General features: G+C 40.5%; 2 non-coding genes and 4 pseudogenes across 2 annotated transcripts; all 6 read right to left on the minus strand.

Moving 5' to 3' along the window:
• Nucleotides 1-9,890: 9,890 nt before the first annotated feature.
• LOC136733985 (U5 spliceosomal RNA) lies at nt 9,891-10,005 on the minus strand. Its single transcript, XR_010810365.1, has one exon. It is a non-coding gene; the product is annotated as a U5 spliceosomal RNA (small nuclear RNA).
• A 6,515-nt stretch (nt 10,006-16,520) lies between these two features.
• On the minus strand, nt 16,521-16,639 carry LOC136734329 (uncharacterized; annotated as a pseudogene).
• A 224-nt stretch (nt 16,640-16,863) lies between these two features.
• LOC136734328 (uncharacterized) lies at nt 16,864-16,982 on the minus strand (annotated as a pseudogene).
• Nucleotides 16,983-17,198: 216 nt separating this feature from the next.
• On the minus strand, nt 17,199-17,317 carry LOC136734488 (uncharacterized; annotated as a pseudogene).
• Nucleotides 17,318-17,858: 541 nt separating this feature from the next.
• On the minus strand, nt 17,859-17,977 carry LOC136734350 (uncharacterized; annotated as a pseudogene).
• Nucleotides 17,978-18,192: 215 nt separating this feature from the next.
• LOC136734080 (5S ribosomal RNA) lies at nt 18,193-18,311 on the minus strand. Its single transcript, XR_010810458.1, has one exon. It is a non-coding gene; the product is annotated as a 5S ribosomal RNA (ribosomal RNA).
• Between the last annotated feature and the right edge of the window lie 133 nt (nt 18,312-18,444).

Below are 18,444 nucleotides of genomic sequence, written 5' to 3' on the forward strand. Positions count from 1 at the left end.
TTTATAATGTACTATTAGTGGAGATGTCACATTATTCAAATGAATAGAATGACAGCCATGAAGTCAGAATCAGTCCATTGCCCTTCACTTAAGATTTGTACAATGTATAATGTTTATAAATCAAAACGCAACAAATATATGTACAATACAGTTTACAAACTGAATTTGTAAAAAAGAATGTTTTGCTGACTTTTGTATTCTCTTTGAAGCAACAAAATGTATGTGTTATGTATGTCGTAACTAGGGTTTGACTTTTATGACCTGGGGCTGGATGAAATTTAATTTGAGATGCACTGTAAAAGCTCCAGGAAATTGCAACTGGCCACTGCACCTTCCATAAGAGAGCTCAAACATTTGCTAATGCATTGGTTGCCTCACAGGCACTCTTTCCCTGGTTTGCCCATGTGGCGCATGGTGTTGGCCACACGGGCAAAGGGGGGATGTGTGCATCAGTCTTTTAAATTGGTTTGCCCCAGGTTTTATAGTAACAGCTTAGCAATATTGTAGAACTTGCCACATTTGTCAAGCTCATAATCCTGCAATATGCAAATAGATTGTGTTCAAAAGCTTAAATGTTGTGGATATGAATATATACTTGTAATAATATATAGGTGTTCTAAATGGGTTGAAGCCTATCCCGTAGGAAGGCTGAAGTAGTAAAAGTAGCAAAAATACAGTTAAGGGATGTTATATGTAGATTTCGCATTCCAGGGAAATTTCCAGTGATAGGAACACTCACTTCACTGGGACAATAGTGCAGGAACTATGCAAAGCCCTGCGAGGTAAACAACATTTTCACTGCCCCATCAGGCTCAGTCAGCTGGAGCAGTGGAGAAACAAAATGGGATATTAAAGAATAAGCTGTCTAATATATGCAAACAAACAGGACTCAAACGTCCAGATCCCCTTCCTATAGTCCTAATGACAATGAAATCGTCAGCAAATTGAGAAAAACAGGTCTTTCTCCGTGTGAGATTATTATGGGATGACTTATGAGACTCTCCATCACTCCTCCATTGTCTGTAAGGGAAATGGACATCCACTTGATGGATGATGCTATGTTGTCTTTTTGTATGGGACTAACACGTGCTTTCGAAGCTGTCCATTCACAGATGAAAGCCGCCCAGACTGAACCATCCCAGCAGGTTTACCACCCCTTCCAGCAAGATGACTGTGTATATCAAAGCACACAAGAGAAAGTCCTCCCAACAGCCCAGGTGGACAGGGCCCTACCAGGTGCTCCTGACCACCCACACAGCTGTGAAGTGCCTAGGAACGACGACATGGATCCACTCCTCACACTGCAAACTTGCCAATCGAGGCGATCAGCACAACCCTGGTGGAGAACAGAGGGATAAAGGAATTGTTCTTCCACATCAGATTTGACATTACTGTATGTATGCAGGCCCTTGTAATTGCTTTTCCAATACTGCCAACTGGTTATTGATGATTGATTTCACATTGTGGTACGAGTATCGAGTGAAATGCGTGCTATCCACCTCAACAACACAGCGATAACATGGAGCCGACAGGTGATCCAGGTCACAATAGAGGTCAAGCAGTGGGAGGAGGAAGACGTGGTGGTCAAAGGTGTAGCGTAAGGTACACTTATAAAATTCAATTAAAGAAGTGAATTTATAGTATCACCTTATCACGAATCCTGGAATCTTGTAGAACTCAATTTCTGTAATAATTGGACGCAGACACCAATTCCAAAGATATAAATTGTCAAATTTATTCAAAAACAAAGACTAAATGTAGCACTACACTAATTATACAAAAGGGAAAAACTAATTAAAATTCAACTCTAGATCAACAAATCAAAGACAAATCACTTCCGTGACCAAATCAAAGACCATGGGATCGCATATGATAACACACAAATCATTAAACAAAAAAGGTTATAAACACATTGACTACAATACCGGTTAGTAAGACGAAGGTGAGTCTCTCATTAGTATTGTTAGTCAGACATTCAATAACTACGCAGGTTAGTATTTATATCAGGTAACTTCTCGTTATATATATATCAGTCTCATTAACGTTTAGGTGGAGAGAAAGATCCTATCATTACTTGTTACCACAATTTCCCTTAACTGATTATTATTCAATGATTAAGGATAGGCAGGGCCACCTATAATCTGGTGTCTATTAACTTGTGTCAATTTCAGACTAAACAGTTAAACAGGAATGAGAAGATATTTCTCGGCGTTGACAGATTTTATTTCTAAAATTATCAACAAAACAGTTGAATGCAACACACATTTATATTTAAGAAAACTAAATGATATTACACATTCTAGAGTTATGAATCACAGATTAACATTTCTAATTGATTTCTCAAATGTCATGAATCACAAACTCCAAACTGTTAAACTTATGTGAACTTCGTCACAGAGAGGCCTCTCTGGCTTCGGGCTCAGATAACAGCACACGGCACGAGGTCTGTGTGGTTTGGAACAAAGGCAGTCCGGTTCGGCTTTGTCCAAGAACTTCCACTCAGTCGATGCACCTGGAAGTTGGGGTTTCGCGAATGTAGAGTCTTTTCCAAACAGATTTTCCACTGGTTTGAAGGCTCCAAGGTTGTGCACAAAATCTTCTTTGTAAGCAGGGTTCCACCGTAGTTACTTGAAGACAAAGTCTTTGAGGAAAGCAGGGCCCTGTTCGTTCCAAGGGTCAAGTTTCTTAAGACTCAAATAGCTATTTAAATGACTTTCGTATTCAGTCGACTTAGTCAATTGTCCAGCTGGATGGCTGGGCACAGGCGGGCAGCGCAGTCTTTAAAGTTCTTTATTTAATAAAGTCCTTTAAAATAATTATTCGTACGGCTCAATCTCCTTCTCCCAATTTAACCCTTCTGTTGCTGGTAAAGACTTAGTTGGTTTCTGGTTCCGGTTCTGGCAACAGAGATACAAGTTGAGCTGTGGCAGCGAGTTACTGGTTTAGGTGAGAGAGAGAGAGAGATGCCGTGCGTTACCCTTTATACGCCTGTCAGATCAATAGGTGATTGGTTCTTTAGTTTGTGAGATTGGATTTCGGCTTCAGCCCCCAGTGTCCTATTGGAGGGGGGCTTGATTTATGACTGATGTCAATCCATGCCATCTTTTGGAAATGCCGGTTGGCACGGGTTCGTAGCTCTGTGTCGGGATTTCGGCTCTCGTCCATTTCAAAGAGTTTTTATTTCCTACAGGCCCCCTTCCCCAGACATCTCACAGCAGGGATTCCAAGCTATTTGGCCCATTCTCGGTGCCATCCTCCCAAGACTGTCACTTTGATGTAAACCAGTTCACATGCTGATGAGTTAAGGAAATCTGATAAATTTGGGGGGAGAGGTCTTCTTTAGATCAGTGCTTCAGCTCAGAGCTAAAATGCTCTTATCAGAATACACCCAACATAACGCTACACTGGTTAATTCTGTTCTGGGAAAACCACAATCCTGCAGGTTTAATAAGTCTCTCTACACATCAGTCCCTGAGTACCTTCAACCAATGGTCATTTTGACCAATTAAGCCCAAGAATTGAGTCAATTAAGTTGTCATGGACTACCCAGTGAAGACGTGAACTCACGACTAGGTCACACTGTGAGCTCACCAGAGCAGACATTACACTGAGCTCACTGTGAGCTCACTTAGCGCTTTTCCAGCGACATGGTGCCGGTGCTGGAGCCGGAGCTGCTGCTCGGCCTGGGATCCAGCTGATCTTTTTTGAACCGGCCCGCTTTTCCACCGGTTTTGACGTCACTGGATGTGGGCGTTCCCAAGCATGGAGTAGAAGTGGAGAAACACAGCAATAGTAATCAGCACCGAGGCGACTGCGTCTTTAAACCCCATTTAACATCACAATCAAACTCATTCCGCGTCTATGGCAAATCGTAACCCTAATGTTACAAATGTTCCCTAAACACCTATTTTGCAGGATCAATAAAAAATTATTAGGATTTTTTAAACTTTTACTGACACACATAGTTAATAGCAATGTGTTATAACTTTACCGAAAATAATAATCTGTATATCTTTAATTGTTTAGACGTTATTAAGATATAATGCATCTTTCACATAGGGAACATTTGTAACATGTTAGGAAAAACAAACAAATGATTTGAAAATATTCATAATTACAGCATACAATTTGTCAGGCTTCATAACAATGGTATTTATAACATACTCTGTAAAAATCAAGCAAATAGCATTTGTGGTTCACGAGAAAATATATATATATATAATCAAAGCTATCAGACTATAGCAGCCGGTGTATGAAGACACATACGATTATACAGCATTATTTGGCAGCTTCGCAAGACCTAATTTTAAACGTTGTTGGTAAGTTAGATAATTAGTGGGGACCCGCTATTTGCAGTTCTTCCCCTCCATAATTGCTAAAATAAAGTTTTACTGACATTTTATTGACCCTACCACTGCATAGGGCACATCTGTAACATGAACGCTACTGAATGGCACATACATTGAAAACTACGGAGAACTGAGACAAATCCACTTTACACTTCATAAATAATCTTAAAACGTTTCCAACCAAGGCAACACCCACTTGAAATACGTTCATTCTCATTTTTGGTAAACAAAAAGAGAGATTGTTACATATGTTCCCTATGATGCATCTACAGAGAGAGAGAGACAGACAGACACTAACTCTCTCTCTCTCTCTCTCTCTCTCTCTCTCTCTCAGCTGGGAGTGTGTGGGAGGGGTCTGCAGTGAGCGGGAGTGCTGCTGAGAGCTCTGTCCTTTGGCTGCGTTTTTTTGTTGCTTTACTTTTTTCAGTTTGTTTATTTTGTCTTCTGTTTTCAGTGCTTTTCTTATTGTGGGGGAACAGGGGAGGGGAGGGGGGAGTACCGGTAGTTCTTCCCGGGTCGGGGGGTCGGACCCCCTGAATGCGTCTTTTGAAAAACTGACCCGACGCCATGGAGTCAAGATCGCTCCGGTGCAGTTCTGCCCCCTAGAGCAGTGTGTGTTAGCGGTTGGGGAGGTAGCAGGGTGTGAAAATATCAAGTCTGCTGCCATTGTTATCTTCTTAAAAACCACTGATCTGCTCAATCAGCTAGTGGCTAATGGCACAGTGTTAGACGACACTTTCACCCCGGTGTTGCCGCTCGCTGCTCCTGCCCGGAAGGTAACGCTGTCTAACGTCCCTCCGTTCATCCGCACCGGCTCGGGCAGCTGATGTCCGGCATTAAGAGGGTCCCGCTGGGCTGCAAAGCCCCGCAACTGAAACACGTCGTGTCCTTCCGAAGGCAGCTGTATATGATCCTCAATAACATCAATGAGGATCTTAATGTCTCCGAAGTTGGATCTCTCTTGCTGCCACCACCACGAAGATTGCTCTTTAGTAATGTTGGAAAGTCAAAGACAGCAACCGTCAGGGTTCTTGCATATGACGTATTCGTGCTGCACCTCTCTGCAAGGATCCAGGACAGTTTGTCAATGTAAACTCCAGTGCCTGGGAATATTTCCACCTAAAAGACAATGGTAAATAAAAAACAAGTTTATCCCCAAACTATTCTTATATTATGTTAAGTGGAATACATTATCAGTAAGGCTGTGATTTTGTTACAGAAATGTGTTATTAAAGACCACAGTATGTCTCAATTCTAAGTTTATTAATTTACAGACATAATAAAGTCAGTGAATCTGTGACACCCATAATTCAATTACATTCTTATTATCAACTATAACTATGAATATAACTGATAATGTAGCATCATTAGATTGTTTACAACCAATATTTGTTTTCAATATATATATTTTTACCTTGTCTTTGTAATATTGTAGACCAAGAGTGTTATACCTGTTTTGGTGATTCTTTGTCAGATTCAGAACAATTTGCTGTGGGGCTGTCAGAACCACTTGATGGTGACACACTTTTGTCTTCATTGCTGATAAATGTGGCTTTTGTTACAATTTTTTTCAGATTGTCCAAAAGGTCTGGAATCTCTGGAGAAAAAAACCTTAGTATTAAATGATAATCATTTCTAGTAATATATTTAATACAAAGTGAAAACAAAACCATCAATGCCTGCAATTATACTTGAGAGACTTGCTCTATGTTATTGGCAAACTGACCTTTTTGTGGGTCATTAACATTAGCTACAAAAAAATAAAAGAGATAAAATACAAGAATTACCAGGTCTAATGTAATGCATATAGTCATTAATGTAGGATTATGAAGTTATGTTGAAAAACTTTATTTAATAATCAGTATTATTAAACTATTAGACAGTGCACATTAAGAGTCTGTATTGTGGTTCTAGATTACTTCAGTATGATCAACTATAATACATTACTCTGGAATCTAAATTACTGAAGAATAACATTTATCAAGGTAAGGTTTTTTTAAGTGTTTTCCTTTTCGAGCTGCTTAACTTTTTGCTGTAGCTCAACTTCACTGGACTCTTTAAATGTCTGTAGAATATGACGGGATCTAATTCTTGAAGCTCCATCGGTTTTCTTTCTTATTTTGTGCTGTATTCAGAGAGGAAAAGAGTTTAAAAAGAATATATATATATATATATATGAAAATGATTTAAATAAAACAATCCTGCAATACATTTATTTAATATTTGCAGTAATTATCTCACCGGTAACTGTGGTTCATCAAGGTCACTATCATCTGAAATTTGAAGTTTTTTGTTTGGTTTAGGTACTCTCTTCATTTTAGGACAGGGCATTTTTGTTAGGTCATTAAGTTTTCTTCTTAGTTCGCCTTCTTTTCCTAAAATAAAAATAAAATAAATAAAACCCTGCATTATGTCCACAGATATTTGGGGATTATATTTATTTGTCATAAAAATACTGTGCTTTGACCATACAAATTAAGATGAACAGCCAACACAATTTATTTTGTGATTTGGGGGATTTTATTGTAAAGCACAACACCCAATAAATCGTTCTTACAAATGCCAGTCAAGTATGACGAGTTTTTAGCGCCCTCACCACCACCTACCATGTTATAAGAGTATGTTAGAAGTACAACACATTAATAACTTAAACATTCATTTCAAATATACTGTGATTGTATATATCAAATAGCATGTAAAGACTTTAATGTTTTTTTTTTTTAAATAAACATTGTTACCAGTCATAATGATCTGCGCTTCATGGACAGGCCATCCACCTTTTGGAGGTTTGTTCGTGTCTCTCCACTCTGCTCTGAAGTTTCGAGTCGTCTCTTCGTCATCATCAGCAATGCTGAATAAATCAAAATTGCGAAAGCAAGCAGTGGGAATCACGCTGTAAGAGTCTTTGTCGACCCCGCTTTCCCACTTCACCAACGCGTGCATCACCGCCATACTACCTTCACCTTCTCGTCCGTTTTTTCTGCGCCTTTTTCCCCCGACAAGTCACGGCACAAAAAACAGTCCCGCTCTGCATTCTGGTACTTGGCGTTCTTAATAACACCAACAGGGTGTAATCGCATAGACCACTCGAGTATAAAGTACTACATATCCCATCTGTTACAGTTTTTTTTCTTCTTCTGAAACTGCAAGCGCACTACATAAAGTTTGGCAAATTAAGAAATTTGGATGATGAGTTTACAATCTTATAAACAGTATTTAAGTAAACCTAGATATGCAATTCCAAAAAGAACAGCATCGAGATGGAGAAACAGGATAAAAAAATAATAATACAATGTTTATACTTTTTGTATTTTAATTACAGTATGTAATTATTGCCTTTTGATTTACATTTACAGAAAAAGAACGGCGGCAAACGTGGACTACCCAACAAGAAGCAACAAAGTTACTAAAATATCAGATTCTCAGGTAAGCTTCATGCAGCCATACATGTATAATTATAAAATCAATCCAAAAAATAGACCTTGTTTACCCTACAACTGATTTGAGTGTTAATTCTATTTAAGATATAAAAAAATATTTTGTTTTCTGAACTAATAATCTGTGAACATTCTATTATCTCTATAATTTTAATTAATACATTTATTTTATTATTGGTGGAACATTATATTTTTCAGCTCAGATGATTTCACGTACCATCAATTTTTCTGTTAATAAATGTGCAAAAACAAATCAGATGGATAGGCCCCTACATATGAACATTAAGTTAAAGGCCTAGAGTGAGTGTTCTTCACTTCCAGTCATGGCGGGCCACAATCCAGCTCTTTGTAACTCATCAACAACCAAAGACCTGGGAAAAGGGTTAAATGGCTTCAGTTAAGCCAATTAGGTAATTAAGAGCTCAACTGGAAAAAAAACAGCAGGCATAGGGGTACTTTAGGACCACAGTCACTGATATAACCTACAATGTTGTTGTAATGAAAATCAGCAGACAGTGGGCCTCCTCCAGGACTAAGGTTGAGAAGCACTGGTCTTGAAGACCACAATAACAATCGACCTCAAGGGCTAGGGATATTCGAGGTGATGCTAAACCAGTCCTGAATGTTTAAATATAATGTTATTTTCTTGTAGTGTGCCGTTGCTGTTAATGCAACCAGTTATATTGAGCCATCAAATACAGAAGCTGACGAAAGACATCAACATGTGAATTTAGTTGTAAATTTAAAGTGTGTGTGAAAAGTATTTTGTATATGGAGATTAACCCATAGTTTCACAGATAAATTGTGGACCAGTGATATTCAGGATCTTCAAAACAAGTCCTGAATGCTCAAACTTAACACTTCTTTTTTTAGAGTGTCGTTGCTGTCAATCCAGCCAGTGATGTGGAGCCATCAGATACAGAAGCTGATGAAAAACAACATGTAAATTTCCTAAATTAATATTGTGCATCAAAATACTTATTTAGCACTTTCAACTGTTTCTTTGTGATTCCTAAAATTACTTTACAGGCTGGGGCTGGGGGAAGACACTGCGCCCGCCTGGAGAAGCCTGTACAAGCCCCCCTCAATAAGAGAGCTGGCAATCTGCAGTGGAGGGTGTTACACACCATTATTGCTGTCAATTCTTTTATTACTGTTCTTAACCCTGCTGTGTCCGACGCCTGCCCATTCTGTGCTCAGAGAGAGACCGTGTTTCACTGTTTCAGCACTTGCTCTCGGTTGTCACCCATTTTTAGTCTTTTAACTCGTCTTTTTACTGATCTTAACCTGATTTTTAACACAAAGGTTTTTATTTTAGGGGCGCGATACACCAGAAAGACCAAACATGTGGACCAGCTGGTAAACTTCTTGCTGGGCCAGGCTAAAATGGCCGTCTATAAGACTAGGAAGAACAGAGTGTGTGGGGAGGGCAGTGAGGATGCAGTGAGAGTGTTTGCCATGCTGGTCAAGTGCAGAGTCAGACTAGAGTTTAACTATTACAGGCTGATGAATGATTTGGAGAGTTTTGAACAGGTCTGGTGTATTAATGATGCCCTTTGTGAATTGTATGACGGGGAGTTGGTTTTTATTATGTAATTCATTTATAGGGTTTAGTATTTGATGGTTGTTTTGTTGTGTGTATTGGGTTGCTTTCTTTAAAAGTGTACAGATCAGTGGCGGAGTTAATGCTTGTTGGGGGGAGACAAACAAAGGGGAACACTATTTTTTATTTATTTATTTATTTTCTTTTGTATGAATTATTGCGTGTTGCAAACAGGCAATGAAGTCTGATAAAAGTCAAAAAGTCTCTCTCTCTCTCACACACACACACACAGCCAGCAAGACACACAGAGCCAGCCAGCTCAGCGATGACATCACAAACATCTCTCTCAGGTGACTCCTATGACATCACAGAGCACGTACATTCCGTTGCTTGCCGTCTGTCAACCACTCAGTCACTGCCAGCCAGACTGGCTGGCTGACTGGATGGTGGGGCTGCTTGCTGCTGCTGCGTACCTTAGCAAGCTTATTTGCTTGACCGGCCTTCCTCCTCCGCCCACATGCCCACCTATGTCCGATCTGCTGTTCACCTGGATCACAGCTCCGCCCCAACAAGGCAGAGCCTCCCAAGAATGGTACAAACTCACCCACGATCCCCTCCACGGAAAGCTATAGCAAAAGGCAAAAGCATTATACGTAATGAAGAGGAACCCGAGTCCAAGACGCATCCGACCAGCCATACATATTTGTATGTATTAAAGATCACATTTTATTACATTTAGATTTTCTGTACTTTATTACATCTTTTTGTGATTTTTAAATGTATTGTTTCTTTTCCTTATATATGTATGTATGTATGTGTGTGTGTGTCTGTGTGAAAGTGAGTGTGTGTGTGTGTGTCTGTAAGTGTGTGTGTCTGTCTCTGTGTTTGTGTGTCTGTCTCTGTGTGAAAGTGAGTGTGTGTGCGTGTGTCTGTCTGTGAAAGTGTATGTGTTTGTGTGGGTGTGACAGTGTGTATGAGTGTCTGTCTGTCATGTAACTCGCACATCTGTGAGGGCACCATTTTTGCAGAAAGAGATGTACACATTTTGGAGCAACATATGCTGCCATCCAGACATCGTCTTTTCCAGGGACGTCCCTGCATTTTTCAGCAGGATAACGCCAAACCACATTCTGCCCAGATTACAAGCGCATGGTTGCGTAGGCAGAGAGTGCGGGTGCTAGCATGGCCTGCCTGCAGTCCTGACCTGTCTCCGAATTGAGAATGTGTGGCGCACTATGAAGTGCAAATTAAGACAACGAAGGCCCTGTGCAGTTGCGCAGCTGAGGAAATGCATAATGGATGAATGGGGGGAAATCCCGCTTGCTAAACTTAACCAAGAGGTGCCTTCAGTGCCCAAGTGCTTAATAAGTGTTATTAAAAGAAAAGGTGATGTTACATAGTGGTAAACAGTCGACTGTCCCAACTTTCTTGGTTTCTTTTCACTGCTAATGAGATGCTGTAGAGTGAGTTAGTTATATTGCTTTCAGGAGCTCTAATCGTATTGATGAGTTCATGCAGCATTTGTAATTGAATTTCAAAAAGAAATCCTTGCTGTCTGGCCTGTGTGTATGAGATGTACTCTGTCAATCTTTGGCTAACAACTGAAACATTGGTAGAACAGAAATGGCAACATAAAAAAGAAAAGTACATTTTAAAAGAGCACATTAAATAGGATGAATATACAGTTTTTTACAATCACTTTGTCACTAATTTCAGAACCTTGATGTCATTTTTCAAAACTCTAGACACAAAACTCAAAACGGTCATCACTTGTAACACAGGCTGTCCAATGTTCAAAACATTGCATTGTGCATTCATATCTTTAAAGAAACCTTGCACTTGCAGACTTGTTGGTTCAAATAATTCATTTATCATGAAATACCATAGTAACATTTATTTAGATCACCCACACAGAAGATACCGATAGTTTCACTGTGTAGTTGTTCGTACAATCATTAAATATTGTAGTACAAAATATGTGATACATGTTTCATTATGGTACTACACATAAATACATCACTGTAAAAGGACTAGTAGAGAGAATACTACAGACACAGTGGAATCATTGAACAAAATCTGAAATGTATTGATGCAATACAATCAAATCACACCATAGGTTTCTTTGAATCCATGCAACAATAATTAGCTACAAAAAAGAACAAAACTACAGTAAAATGTCAACTGCAGTGTTCCTCACCTGGCTTAGTGTAAAAAGCAAAACAAAGGATTGATTACTGTACTTCTAAATTTCCATCAGCCCTGTGTTCAGGTTCAGGTTCTCACAACCATTTTTCACAAGAGGCATCTTGAAACTGAACATACCTGAACATACTCAGTCATCAGCTGCTTCACTCTGTCTGCATTTCTTTCAAAAGGCACACTATACTCTGTGCTACACATTGGTATGCAGTATACAGTCATTTGACAATTGAGAGTAGCCTAATGTTTAGTGCATGCTGAAGACTTGCCGCTTCTCAGTACGGAAATTTCTGATGATTGAGGCCACAGCTGATCCTGAGTTGATTCTGAGGTTTGATTGAATCATTGTAGCTGCCTCAGTCATGGTCATGCCATGATTTACAACATGCTCTACAACTATTTCTCGGATTTCACTGGACACTATTTGCTGTTGCTGCCGCTGTCTGGTCCGTGGCCTTGTCCTCTACCACGTTCCCCCAACACCTCTCAAATGAGGCCCATGGCTGCCTCTCTGGTGAGGCCTAAGCCCTCCTCTATGACGAGGCCCACGACCACCTCTCAGAAGGGGTGCATGTCCCCTTCCATTCCTTTGACCACCACGTCTTCCTCCTCCCACTGCTTGACCTCTATTGTGACCTGGATGACTTGCCGGCTCCATGTTATCACTGTGTTGCTGGGGTGGATAGCACTCATTTCACTCGATACTCGTACCACAATGTGAAATCAATCATCAATAACCAGTTGGCAGTATTGGAAAAGCAATTACAAGGGCCTGCATACATACAGTAATGTCAAATCTGATGTGGAAGAACAATCATCTTCAACCAGGTTGGAGCGTTAGTTGCAATGCCTTTAATACACGCAGCGTGGAGAGGAACAGTGACTCAAGTAGATCCCAAAGTCGCTCTGCCTTCATTTTAACAGTCAGAGCTTTTATACACAAAAATCAAAGAGCTGGTTATAATCAGAAAGTCATTACTATGTTATCTTAAAAGTTAGCTAAGCAGAATTTATATCATTATAGGACAGAGTTCATAGATCAACACATGGATTAGGGAGCAGGCACTTCAATCATACTGTTTGACATTGTCTCCAAGATTCTCATCGTAAATAACAAGCAGAAATCAAACTACCTTCTGGCCTGACCTTCTAGCTTGACCTTATCTTTCTTAAGTATACAAGAGAGAAAAACAGGTATTAGAGAAAGAATTTCTAACTTTCCTTCCACACTGCAAACATGGTGTGGAAAAGTGCTACATGATGATGAATGATGATGAAATATTACATCCATAGATAATGTAGTCCAACTGGTTCATGCTCCTCGTTTATTGATGTCAATGGATCTCATTATCCTGAAACTTTCATGATCGAAACATGGAATATTGTTTGTCAGTTTCCATAAAATTATGCATTAAGAGTAATGCAACAGTCACTTATCATTTTGAGCAGCTGTATCAATTGATAGTTAGATCTTTGTAATGAAATGAATAGACAGTGATCTCAGATGTAATGTGTGAATTGCATTTTGAAATGGTAATACTTTGATGTTAAGTTGTGTCATTTTAGTTCAATGAACAAATGATCTGAGGTTGATGTGTATTGTATCCAAGCAATTGTAAAAAAGTGTTAGAGTTTTGAAAAATGTGCATTTTGATCATCGGGTGTGAGTTTAGTGTCTAGAGTTTTGAAAAATGACATCAAGGTTCTGAAATGAGTGCCAAAGTGATTGTAAAAAAGTGTAATATCAGGGGACAGTGGCTATTAGTGATCTGGCCTTCCGTGGCTTCTGTATTAATGTAACAGGTCACATTGTATGTGTACACTGATACTTGATAGTATAATATAGTACAAGTAAAAAACATACATAGGTATCATAGAAGTATTTTGCAGAAATGATTATGGATAGTTATCAAAATGGAGAGGAAATGCTAAATCCAGTCTCCCCAGGCTGAGCTTCTATTGCTGCACCTGCTAAGTGGCTGCTGGCCCCACTATATGGATAGAGCCACACCAAGTACAAGAGTCTCCCCATTGCTATTTATATCTCCCTATCCAGTCTTCTATAGGTGTCAGGGTGGGGTGCCTATTCCCCTGCATGCTTTGAAACCTATAGCACCTGGGACGCACACTTGGGATCCGGTTCCTCTGCCCCTCACATACACATGAGGAATCCCAGGTGCTCAACACGTCATACTGTCTCTTTCATCTCATGTGTAAACTATGGACAAATACATGACTAAACGTGTTTAGTTGCTTTTCCCAGAATGCTTTGTGCCACGATATGCAAATAACGGGGACTATGATTGGCTCCCTGACATTACCCACACTGCGACTGATGCTACCCATTTCACTACCCAACAAAGACCCATAATATGCGTGTGTCTGTCTGTCTGTCTGTCAAAGTATGTGTGTGTGTGTCTGTGTGTGTATGTGTCTATCTGTCTGTGTGTGAAAGTGTGTGTGTGTCTGTCTGTCTGTCTGTCATGTAACTTGCACATCTGTGAGGGCACCACTAATGCAGAAAGAGATGTACACGTATTGTTTATTTTCCATATATATGTATGTATGTATGTATGCATGTCCAATTGCTTTGACAATACAAATGAATTGAATTGAGAGGGAGAGAGAGAGTGTAAGAGAGAGAGAGAGAGACAGACAGACAGACAGACAGACAGAGAGACACACACACACACACACACACACACACACAGAGAGCCAGCCAGCCAGCCAGCCAGCTCAGCGATGACATGACGAGCCTCTCTCAGCTTACTGCTATGACATCACAGAGCACGTACATTCCGTTTAACAAATCGTTAAACAAAAAAGGTTATAAACACATTGACTACAATACCGGTTAGTAAGACGAAGGTGAGTCTCTCATTAGTATTGTTAGTCAGACATTCAATAACTACGCAGGTTAGTATTTATGTCAGGTAACTTCTCGTTATATATATATCAGTCTCATTTACGTTTAGGTGCCGAGAAAGATCCTATTTGTTACCACAATTTCCCTTAACTGATTATTATTCAATGATTAAGGATAGGCAGGGCCACCAATAATCTAATGTCTATTAACTTGTGTCAATTTCAGACTAAACAGTTAAACAGGAATGAGAAGATATTTCTCGGCGTTGACAGATTTTATTTCTAAAATTATCAACAAAACAGTTTAATGCAACACACATTTATATTTAAGAAAACTAAATGATATTACACATTCTAGAGTTATGAATCACAGATTAACATTTCTAATTGATTTCTCAAATGTCATGAATCACAAACTCCAAACTGTTAAACTTATGTGAACTTCGTCGCAGAGAGGCCTCTCTGGCTTCGGGCTCAGATAACAGCACACGGCACGAGGTCCGTGTGGTTTGGAACAAAGGCAGTCCGGTTCGGCTTTGTCCAAGAACTTCCACTCAGTCGATGCACCTGGAAGTTGGGGTTTCGCGAATGTAGAGTCTTTTCCAAACAGATTTTCCATTGGTTTGAAGGCTCCAAGGTTGTGCACAAAATCTTCTTTGTAAGCAGGGTTCCACCGTAGTTACTTGAAGACGAAGTCTTTGAGGAAAGCAGGGCCCTGTTTGTTCCAAGGGTCAAGTTTCTTAAGACTCAAATAGCTATTTAAGTGACTGACACTTTCGTATTCAGTCGACTTAGTCAATTGTCCAGCTGTAAAACTCCACTGATCAGGTGGGTCTGTAAAGTTATTTATTTAATAAAGTCCTTTAAAATAATTCTTCGCTCAATCTCCTTCTCCCAGTTTAACTCTTCTGTTGCCGGCAAAGACTTGGTTGGTTTCTGATTCCGGTTCTGGCAACAGAGCTACAGGTTGAGCTGTGGCAGCGAGTTTCTGGTTCAGGTGAGAGAGAAAGAGAGAGAAAGACTGTCCGCTGTTCCTTATAGTCTGTCAGATCAGTAGGTGATTGGTCCCTGAGTTCTTGAGATTGGATTTCGGTTTCAGCCCCCAGTGTCCTATTGGAGGGAGGCTTTATTTATGACTGATGTCAATCCATGCCATCTTTTGGAAATGCCGGTTGGCCTGGGTTCGTAGCTCTATGTCGGGATTTCGGCTCTCATCCACTTCAAAGAGTTTTTATCACCAACAGGCCCCTTTCTCCAGACATCTCATAGCAGAATTCCAAACTATTTGGCCTCTTCTCGGTGCCATCCTCCCCAAAACTGTCACTTTGATGCAAACCAGTTCCAAGCTGATGAGCTAAGGAAATCTGATAACTTTGGGGGGGGAGAGGTCTTCTTTAGAACAGTGCTTCAGCTCAGAGCCCAAATGCTCTTATCCAAATACACCCAACATAACGCTACATATGTATGTATGTATGTATATATGTGTAGAAGGAAAATTAGAAATTATTTTCTTACACCTGTTTTTCTCTCTTGTATACTTAAGAAAGATACGGTCAAGCTAGAAGGTCAGCCCAGAAGATAGTTTGATTTCTGTTTGTTATTTACGATGAGAACCTTGGAGACAATGTCAAACGGTATGACCTACGTGCCTGTTCCCTAAAACCATGTGTTGACCTATGAACTCTGTTCTATAATGATATATGTTCTGCTTAGTTAGCCTTTAAGATAACATAGTAATGACTTTCTAGCATGTATGGATGTATGTATGTATGTATATATATATATATATATATATATATATATATATATATGTATGTATGTATGTCCAATTGCTTTGACAATACAAATGAATTGAATTGAGAGGAAGAGAGAGAGAGAGAGAGAGAGAAAGAGAGAGAGAGAGACAGACAGACAGACAGACAGCTCAGCGATGACATCACGAGCCTCTCTCAGCTGACTGCTATGACATCACAGAGCACGTACATTCCGTTGCTTGTCGTCTGTCAACCACTCAGTCACTGCTAGCCAGACTGTCCCTAAGACAAAGTGTACAGAACTTCAATTATATCTCCACCAGACAGATAAAGAGTATTAAGAGCTACGATGAAGTTACCCAGGAGACGTAAAAACTTGCATCACCTGGTATTTCCTGGAGGTCACCCATCCAAGTACTAACCAGGCCCTGGCCCGTTTAGTTTCCAAGGTCTGACGAGATCGGGCACGTTCAGGACGGTGTGGCCACAAGCCAAGAGGCCTGGCTGCATGATGTCTCTAAAAGGCTGGAGGGTATTGACGGAACTTCCAGCAGAAAAAAAAAAAAAAAAAAAAAAAAAGAAAAATGGATGGAAAAATATCAGTGCAGCAAAGGGTGTTGACAGTAGCTGGGTACGTGTACAATACTTCAATTATATCTCCTCCAGACAGATAGAGAGTATTAAGAGCTACGATAAAGTTACCCAGGAGACGTAAAAGCTTGCAGCACCAGGTATTTCCAGGATGTCTCACATTCAAGTACTGACCAGGTCCTGCCCCGTTTAGCTTCCGAGATCTGACGAGATCGGGCGCGTTCAGGACGGTGTGGCCGCAAGCCGAGACGCCAGGCTGCATGATGTGTCTTAAAGGCTGGAGGGTATTGACGGAACTTCCAGCAAAAAAAAAAAGAAAAAAGAAAAATGGAGGGAAAAATATTAGTGCAGCAATGGGTGTTGAAATTAGCCGGGTACGTGTACAATTCTTCAATTATATCTCCTCCAGACTGAAAGAGAGTATTAAGAGCTACGATGAAGTTACCCAGGAGACGTAAAAAGCTCGCAGCACCTGGTATTTCCAGGAGGTCACCCATCCAAGTACTGACCAGGCCCTGCCCCGTTTAGAATCTGAGATATGACGAGATCGGGCGCGTTCAGGACGGTGTGGCCGCAAACCAAGAGGCCTGGCTGCATGATGTCTCTTAAAGGCTGGAGGGTATTGACGGAACTTCCAGCAAAAAAAAAAGAAAAAAGAAAAATGGAGGGAAAAATATCAGTGCAGCAAAGGGTGTTAGAAAGTTGCCGGGTACGTGTACATTTCTTCAATTGTATCTCCTCCAGACAGAAAGAGATTATTAACAGCTACGATGAAGTTACCCAAGAGACGTAATAAGCTTGCAGTACCTAGTTTTTCCAGGAGGTCACCAATCCAAATACTGACCAGGCCCTGCCACGTTTTGCTTCCAAGATATGACAAGATCGGGCTCGTTCAGGACGGTGTGGCCGCAAGCCAAAAAGCCTGGCTGCATGATGTCTCTTAAAGGCTGGCGGGTATTGACGGAACTTCAAGCAAAAAAAAGAAAAATGGAGGGAAAAATATCAGTGCAGCAAAGGCTGTCGAAAGTAGCCGGGTACGTGTACAATTCTTCAATTATATCTCCTCCAGACAGAAAGAGAGTATTAAGAGCTACGATGAAGTTACCCAGGAGACGTAAAAAGCTTGCAGCACCAGGTATTTCCACGAGTTCTCACATTCAAGTACTGACCAGGCCCTGCCCCGTTTAGCTTCCGAGATCTGATGAGATCAGGCGCATTCGGGACAATGTGTCCGCATGCCAAGAGGCCTGGTTGCATGATGTCTCTTAAAGGCTGGAGGGTATTGACGGAACTTCCAGCAAAAAAAAACGAAAAAAGAAAAATGGAGGGAAAAATATCTGTGCAGTAAAGGGTGTTGAAAGTAGCCGGGTACCTGTACAATTCTTCAATTATATCTCCTCCAGACTGAAAGAGAGTATTAAGAGCTACGATGAAGTTACCCAGGAGACGTAAAAAGCTTGCAGCACCTGGTATTTCCAGGAGGTCAACAATCCAAGTACTGACCAGGCCCTGCCCCGTTTAGCTTCCGAGATCTGACGAGATCGGGCGCGTTCAGGACGGTGTGGCCGCAAGCCAAGAGTCCTGGCTGCATGATGTCTCTTAAAGGCTGGAGGGTATTGACGGAACTTCCAGCAAAGAACAAAAGAAAAAAGAAAAATGGAGGGAAAAATATCAGAGCAAACAAAGGGTGTTGAAAGTAGCCGGGT

The sequence above is a fragment of the Amia ocellicauda genome, unplaced genomic scaffold (genome assembly GCF_036373705.1).
Source record: "Amia ocellicauda isolate fAmiCal2 unplaced genomic scaffold, fAmiCal2.hap1 HAP1_SCAFFOLD_38, whole genome shotgun sequence".
In the NCBI taxonomy this organism is placed as follows: Eukaryota; Metazoa; Chordata; class Actinopteri; order Amiiformes; family Amiidae; genus Amia; species Amia ocellicauda.